Below are 6,892 nucleotides of genomic sequence, written 5' to 3' on the forward strand. Positions count from 1 at the left end.
GGTACCGGGGCAACATTTTAAGGCAGCACAAGACAGCAAAAGTAGCAAGAGCAAAACAGGAGGGGAACAAGCCTCTTTTCCCTCCTTATATTGCATATCGGCTATTTGCCAAAGCCCACATCATCTTGGTGCCCTCCTCTTGCACAGGCTCAGGATATAGAACTGCTGAGTTTCTTAGCCAAGCCTCTAGACTCCTCAAGTTGACACAATGTATCAACCATAACAATGTGAAATGTAACTTTTTAAAAATAAGAGACAGGGTCTCACTAAGCAATTCAGGCTGGCCTTGAGCTCACATTGTACCACAGGCTGTTCTCCAATGATCCTCTTGCCTCAGCCTCCGGAGCGCTGGGGTTACAGGCATGTACCACCATGCCCAGCTCCATTTTTTAAAAAGTACTTGGAAAAAATACCAATACCAGTAAGTCAATACTGTCAATATAGTAAGTCAATACTGTCAATACAGTAAGTCAATTATTGACTTACCATAAGTCAGTTACTGACTTACTGGCTTCTTAAGGTAGAATGTTGAAGCTTTTCAGGGGTTGGGACTACCTGGCTTTGGCTCAACCCCAAAACAAAGCAAAGACACCTCCAATGTACACAGTTGCTGTGCTGCTGTAAACGAGACCTGTGTGCATGAGGAACTCATTCATTTTAAAAGAAGAAATAGGGGGGCTGGGGATTTAGCTCAGCGGAAAAATGAGTTCGGTTCCCGGTACCAGAGGAAAAAAAAATAAAAAAAAATAAAAGAAGAAATAGTATATTTGTAAAAGACATTAATTTGTATAAAATAACTTCCTCTGCTAGAAACCACAGGGTTTTGATTTGGTATTTTTGGAGTGAAATTTATCACTAAAGTAATATGACTACAACAGAAATATTATTTTACTGTATTAAAATAGAATAATTGTGAAATTTTTAACTTAGTAAAGGCATTATCTTCCCTGGATTTGTACTTTATGACTCAGTATCCTGTACTGTGGGCTGATTATGCTAACTAAAGAAATAGTCATTGCCTGAGTTTTGCAGCACTCTTTTTTTTTTTTTTGGTTTTTCTCCGGTACCGGGAACCGAACTCACGACCTTGCGCTTGCCAAGCAAGCGCTTTTGCCGCTGAGCTAAATCCCCAGCCCCTGCAGCATTCTTAAACAGAACACTTAACACTGAAACAGAAGAGTAGCTGCTCACATCTTTTAGCATTCGCATTTGCTTAACTTATAAACTGCCATGAGTCAAAATCATGGTTTTGTAATTGCTAAGGCATGTCAGGTTATTTGAATACCGTTACTTTTTCAAGTAACTGTGACCACAAAACATCTTTTTTTTACATCAGGAGCTGTATATAATTTGAAATTACTCAAATGATTTCTTTTTTTTTTTCTTGTTTTTTTTTTTTTCTAGTACCAGGAATTGAACTCAGGACCTTGCACTTACCAGGCAGGCACTGTACCACTCAGCTAAATTCCCAGCCCCTCAAATAATTTCTTGATCTGAAGTATAAATCCCAAGTACTTATTTTTTTTTTTAAAATATGGTTTCCTTTCTTCACCCACTCAGTGAACCACAGGATCCCCAAGTAGTTGGAGAGCAAATAAGCCCAGTACAAAGGGTCTACAGCTCCTTCCTGCTTGAAGAATCTATAGAAAATAGAGACTTCCACTCCCTCATCACCCAACAAAGAATTATGGGGATTTACATCTCAGAGGGAAATGAGATAGGAGATTAGGGTAGGGAAAGCTGGCTGGGGAAGTAGGTGTGACCTGTTAATTACAGGATCCCAGAACACATGGGAACATTTCCCAAAGTCCTGCACATGCACTTCTCTGAAGAACTCCAGTAGGATGGCCCATATTAGCATGAGACATGGGATCTCAGCACTGCCTTTCAGGACCCAGTAGTAGTTCTCTCAGGTTTTCTAGAAATTTGGACAGCATAAAAGAAGAGACAGCCATGAAGAGCTTGCGAGGGTGGCTTTTCCTCACCCTGTCCCTTGCTGCTGTGATTACTTCTTTTGCATGTTAATAAATTTGTACACCTTTCGTTTGGTCAGTTCATTCCATCAAAGGCGAAGGGGAGTTTTTCATTTTGTCTCTAAATAGTAAACACCACTGGATTGTAACCTTTATATATTTATTGTGATACTGCGGAATCAAACCTTTGCATTGAGCTACTTCCCCAGCCCTCTTTTTTTTTTTTTTTTTTTTTTTTTTGAGACAGGGTCTTGCTATGCAGTTCAGGCTGGCCTTGAGCTCACTTTGTAGCCCAGGTTGATCTCAAACTCGCAACGATCCTCCTGCCTCAGCCTCCTGAGTGCTGGGATTACAGGCATGTGCCACCACGCCCAGCCCCCCCCCCTTAGTGGGGTCTCACTAAGCTGCTAAATTGCCCAGGGTGGGCAGGAGTTTAAAATCCACCTGACACAGTCTCCCAGGGTGCTGGGATTACAGACATTCACCACCACGCCCAGGTAACTGCAAACTATAAAATGGATTATTTTCTGTTTTGCAAATATGACCTTAAAGAACTCCTGAATCGGTTGCCAAGATATTGAAAAGTAGTGTGGAATTATTCTTACATTCATTTTACCAACCAGTGATACCTGCTTCCGCTCAGCACTTGCAGACCAGTCCAAGAGAATCGCACCAGTCTCTGAGGAGGATCCCTAGGGGGTGCTGCGGAGCCCCGCAATTCCAAGGTGTGGGCGGGGCGTGTCCAGCGATGTGTGGGCGTGGCCGGACGACCGGGGGCGTGGCCGGGGCGGGCGCGCGCCCGAAGGCGGTGCGTCGGGTGCGCGCCGAGCCTGTTGCCGTGAGAACGCGGAACAACAGAAGGCGTGAGAGGCCGCGGCCCCACCGAGCGAGGCGGGGCTACTGCGCTCCCCACCCGAGACCCGGGCTTCCCGAGCCGGTCAGTGCGGGCTGGCGCGGGAGCCGGCGCCACCCTGAGCCCGCCCTCGGCCCGCCGTGGGGAGGAGGGTCCCTGCCGGGGTCGGGCGCGGCGGGGCGAGGGGGCGCCGGGCTTGGTGTTGGGTCCAGGGCGAGCGGCCGCGGGGAGCTCTGCTTTGGGAAGGAGGTCCGGTGCGCCCCCGAGGAGGAGGTCGGGTCCCCCCGTGAGGAGGAGGAGGAGGGGGTCGGGTCCCCCCGTGAGGAGGAGGAGGAGGGGGTCGGGTCTCCCCGTGAGGAGGAGGAGGAGGGGGTCGGGTCCCCCCGTGAGGAGGAGGAGGGGTCGGGCTGCCCCGTAAGGAGGAGGGGATCCCGAGCGTGCGGGTGCTGCTTCCCCTTTGGGATGTGCGAGGGATCGGGAAGGTTTCACGCGGTCCGGGGCTCGCTTATCTTACAGATTGAAAAACTTGGATGTGTCCAGCATTGCAGAGATCCGAAAGCCCCTTCTCAGTGGCAGGTGATTTTGGAGAAAGAGAAAAGGGACCCAGATTCTGTCCTTGGAACACCTCATAAATAACACCACCCCCTCGGATTTAGAAAATCTTTTCTGTTTTCCTTTCTGTACTCAGCCGTCTTTATGCATTTGGGGCCTTTTATGAGCTCCTTATGCGATTCACTATCCCTCAACTGGGAAATGTCTTAATGAGAATATTATTAACCAACCACGAATTTTAGGCAGTCGTTTTCTGAGAAACTAGGAGCACAGGACCGCGTTGGTATTTGGCAATACCCATTCCTGATCTGTGACCTGGCATTAAGGATCAAGTATCTTACCTTTATCATACTTCCAAAACACATTGAGAATTAAGTGGATGTGCTATGGACTTTCAAAAAACTTATTTTTACGGACTGTTGTTATGAATGATTAGAATAGATGAATTTCAGATGCCTGTTCCACAAATATCTATCTGTAGATAGATATTCCCATCATAAAACCAAGACAGTGAAAGTATATGAAAGTATACCTGTTACTTTTTTGCTTGTTTTGAGAAAGAGACTAGTACTGTAATTCAGGCTGGCCTTGAACTCACTAGGTAGCCCAGGCTGGCCTTCAACTCTGGGGAAATCTCTTGCCTCAGCCTCAAGAGTGCTGGGGTTGGGCTGGAGATTTAGCTCAGCGGCACAGCGCCTGCCTGGCAAGAGAAAGGTTATGAGTTTGATTCCCGGCATCAGAAAAAAAAGAAAAAAGAAAAAAAAAAAGTGCTGGGATTACAGGTATGTGCCACCATGCCCAGCTGTATTTGGTATTTTTTACTAGCAGTTTCATTGAAAGCAGGTAGGTTTTGTTTAACATAGAACCTGACTTTTGCCTCACTGTGGTGGCATAAAACAAGAAACTGATCTGTATGATAAATTTGGGATGTTTGGAGATATTTGGAAGTGTCCACTCAGTCATCAGCCCTGCAGTCTGGAAATTTCTAGTACCAATGACTGTAAAGTCCTTTAGTTTTTAAGAAAGCATTTACCATACATATGAGTATTGTGGATTTTAATTGGATTAGAACCATCAAGATTAAGTGTATCTCTTTGTTCTGGCCACTAATAATAACTTGTTGACTCTGGGATTTCACAGCCCAAGATACCTGATTTTTTTTAAACTTTCAATGGGATCCTAGTAATGTGATGTAAATAAACCATTTACATCATTATTTTGATCCTCTTCAGACTATACATTTAACTGTAAATGCAAAGTACTGATGCTCAGTTTTTAAAAAGGATGTTAAATATGTCACCATTAATATGTCCATAGCAAGTCGTGTGTGGAATGTTATTTTCTGTCCAGTTGTCTCCTATGTTAATGATTGTTAATGACTGTGGTCAAGACTCAGATTTTTGAAGAGCCCATCTCCTCCCAGTCTGATTACTTTTCATCATCTACACTTAAAAGTAGTTATAGATTACTTACATGTTACCTTTGAAAGCTTTTCTTTGGTTGTGAGCTTGATCTTACCAAGACTGAAAATTGATGTGCAAGTCTTTTTGCAAACATGTTTTTCATTTTTTTGGAAGTAGAACTTCTGGGTCAAATGATAAATTCTGTTTAACTTTCTTAGGAACTATCTGTTTTTCCATAGCAGATGTACATTTTACCTTCCCACTAGAAATGTAGGAGGGTTTCAACTATACCCTTACCAACACTTTTGATAAATTTTTTTTTTTAATGAGATAGAAACGGGCTCTGCAGAGTGAGCTTGGGAGAGTAAAAGTGGAAAAAGCAAGATAAAAGAACACCCTGGAGAAAGCAGGGCAGGCTATCATGAAGAAAGCCACACTAGCCTTTAAAATTAATTTTATCGGTACACTTTTGATATGTGTAATGATCACATTCATCATAGGGAATTTGTACCTGTACATAATATATCTTTTTTTTTTTTAAAGGAGTAGAAAAATTTATTGGGAAAAGGGATGGGGAACAGGAATAGGTCCTGAGAGACAGGAGGGGTCCGAAATGAGTTGCCTCTACATAACATATATTGATTCTTTTTCCCCCAATCCCTTCTCCTCCCTTCAACCCTTCTTGCCTTGCTTGTAACAAAAGTTTTTTTCATTTTCTCCCCTTTTTTTGGGTTTCTTAAGACAGGGTCTCACTATGTAGCCCAGGCTGGGCTTGAATTTTCAGTGATCCTCCTGCCTCAGCCTCCTGAGTGTTGGGACTACAGATGTGCACCACCATGCCTAGGCTTATTTCTTTCCCTTCCTTCCCTTTTCCCTTCCTTCCCTTCCCCCTACCCCTTCCCTTGCTCTTCTCATATGAATATTTTCTGCCCATTTCCCAATATCTATTACACATTTTGGTCTATATTTACACTTTCAGTTTCTCACACCAGAGAGACAATGTGATATTTACACATGTATCTGATTTATTTCACTTAAGTATGGTCTCAAAGTGCATCCATTTAGCTAGAAATGTCTCGTGCTTATTATTCGTTATGGCAGAATAGTACTCCATGGATTAAAAACCCCCACATCTTCTTCATTCATTCATTGGTTGATGGGCATTTGGGCTGTTGCCAATATTTGTCTATTACAAACTGTGCCTCTATAAGCATGGGTATTTATTTATCACTGTGGTATAATGCTTTTAATTTTTTTAGGAAGATACCAAGAAGGGGAATAGCTGGGTCAAGTGGAACCTCTAGTTTTAGTTTTTTGAGGAATCTCTGCAATGATTTCCACAGTGGTTGCACCAGTCCACATTCCTCCCAGCAGTGGAGAAGAGTTCCTTTTTCCCCACAGCCCTGCCAGCATTTGTTATTGGTCAATTTCTTGCTAATAGCTATTCTTTCTGGAACAAGATGGAATCTCAGTGTTTTTTGTTGTTGTTTTTTGTTTTTTTTTGGTACTGGGAATCGAACTCACAACCTCGTGCTTGCCAGGTAGGTGCTTGTGCCACTGAGCTATATCCCCAGCTCCTCAGTATTGTTTTAATTTGCATCTCTTGAATGACCAGAGATGTTGAACATTTTTTCATATATTTATTTGCTGTCTGTACTTCTTTATCTGAAAAGTGTGTATTCATCGTGGATGCCTATTTTTGGATTTGGTCTTTAAATTTGGGCAATCTGATTTTTTTTTAACTCTCTATATAGTCTATATATTATTCCTTTGTCTGAAAAACAACTGGCAAAAATTTTATCCCCACACTGTGGGTTGTCTCTTCACTCTGTTGGTGGTTTCTCTTGCTGTGCAGAAGCTTTTTTAATAGGATGAGATCCCAGATGGTTCTTTTTGTTTGTTTTTTTTTCCAGTACCAGGAATCGAACTCACGACCTCACACCTGCCAGGCAGGCACTGTGCCACTGAGTTAAATCCCCAGCCCCAAGATCCCAGATGTTGATTTTTTTGTGATAATTCCTGTGCAGTTGGAGTTGTTAATAAGTCTTTGCCTACACCAATGTCTTCAAGGGTTCTACCTGTTCTGTCTTCCAGCAGATTTAGTGTTTCTG

At 43.2% G+C, this 6,892-nt stretch overlaps 1 protein-coding gene across 11 annotated transcripts in view; it reads left to right on the plus strand.

Moving 5' to 3' along the window:
• Positions 1–2,771: 2,771 nt before the first annotated feature.
• Positions 2,772–6,892, plus strand: part of Kif27 (kinesin family member 27) — a 142,690-nt gene continuing 138,569 nt past the window's right edge. For 6 of the 11 annotated variants that reach the window (XM_005387957.2, XM_013515989.1, XM_005387948.2 and 3 more), the window contains exon 1: positions 2,772–2,910. The gene's annotated coding sequence lies outside the window, so the exon portion shown is untranslated. The other 5 variants (XM_013515990.1, XM_013515991.1, XM_013515992.1 and 2 more) reach the window with 5 other exon arrangements.

The sequence above is a fragment of the Chinchilla lanigera genome, unplaced genomic scaffold (assembly GCF_000276665.1).
Source record: "Chinchilla lanigera isolate Chin_1 unplaced genomic scaffold, ChiLan1.0 scaffold00031, whole genome shotgun sequence".
NCBI lineage: Eukaryota > Metazoa > Chordata > Mammalia > Rodentia > Chinchillidae > Chinchilla > Chinchilla lanigera.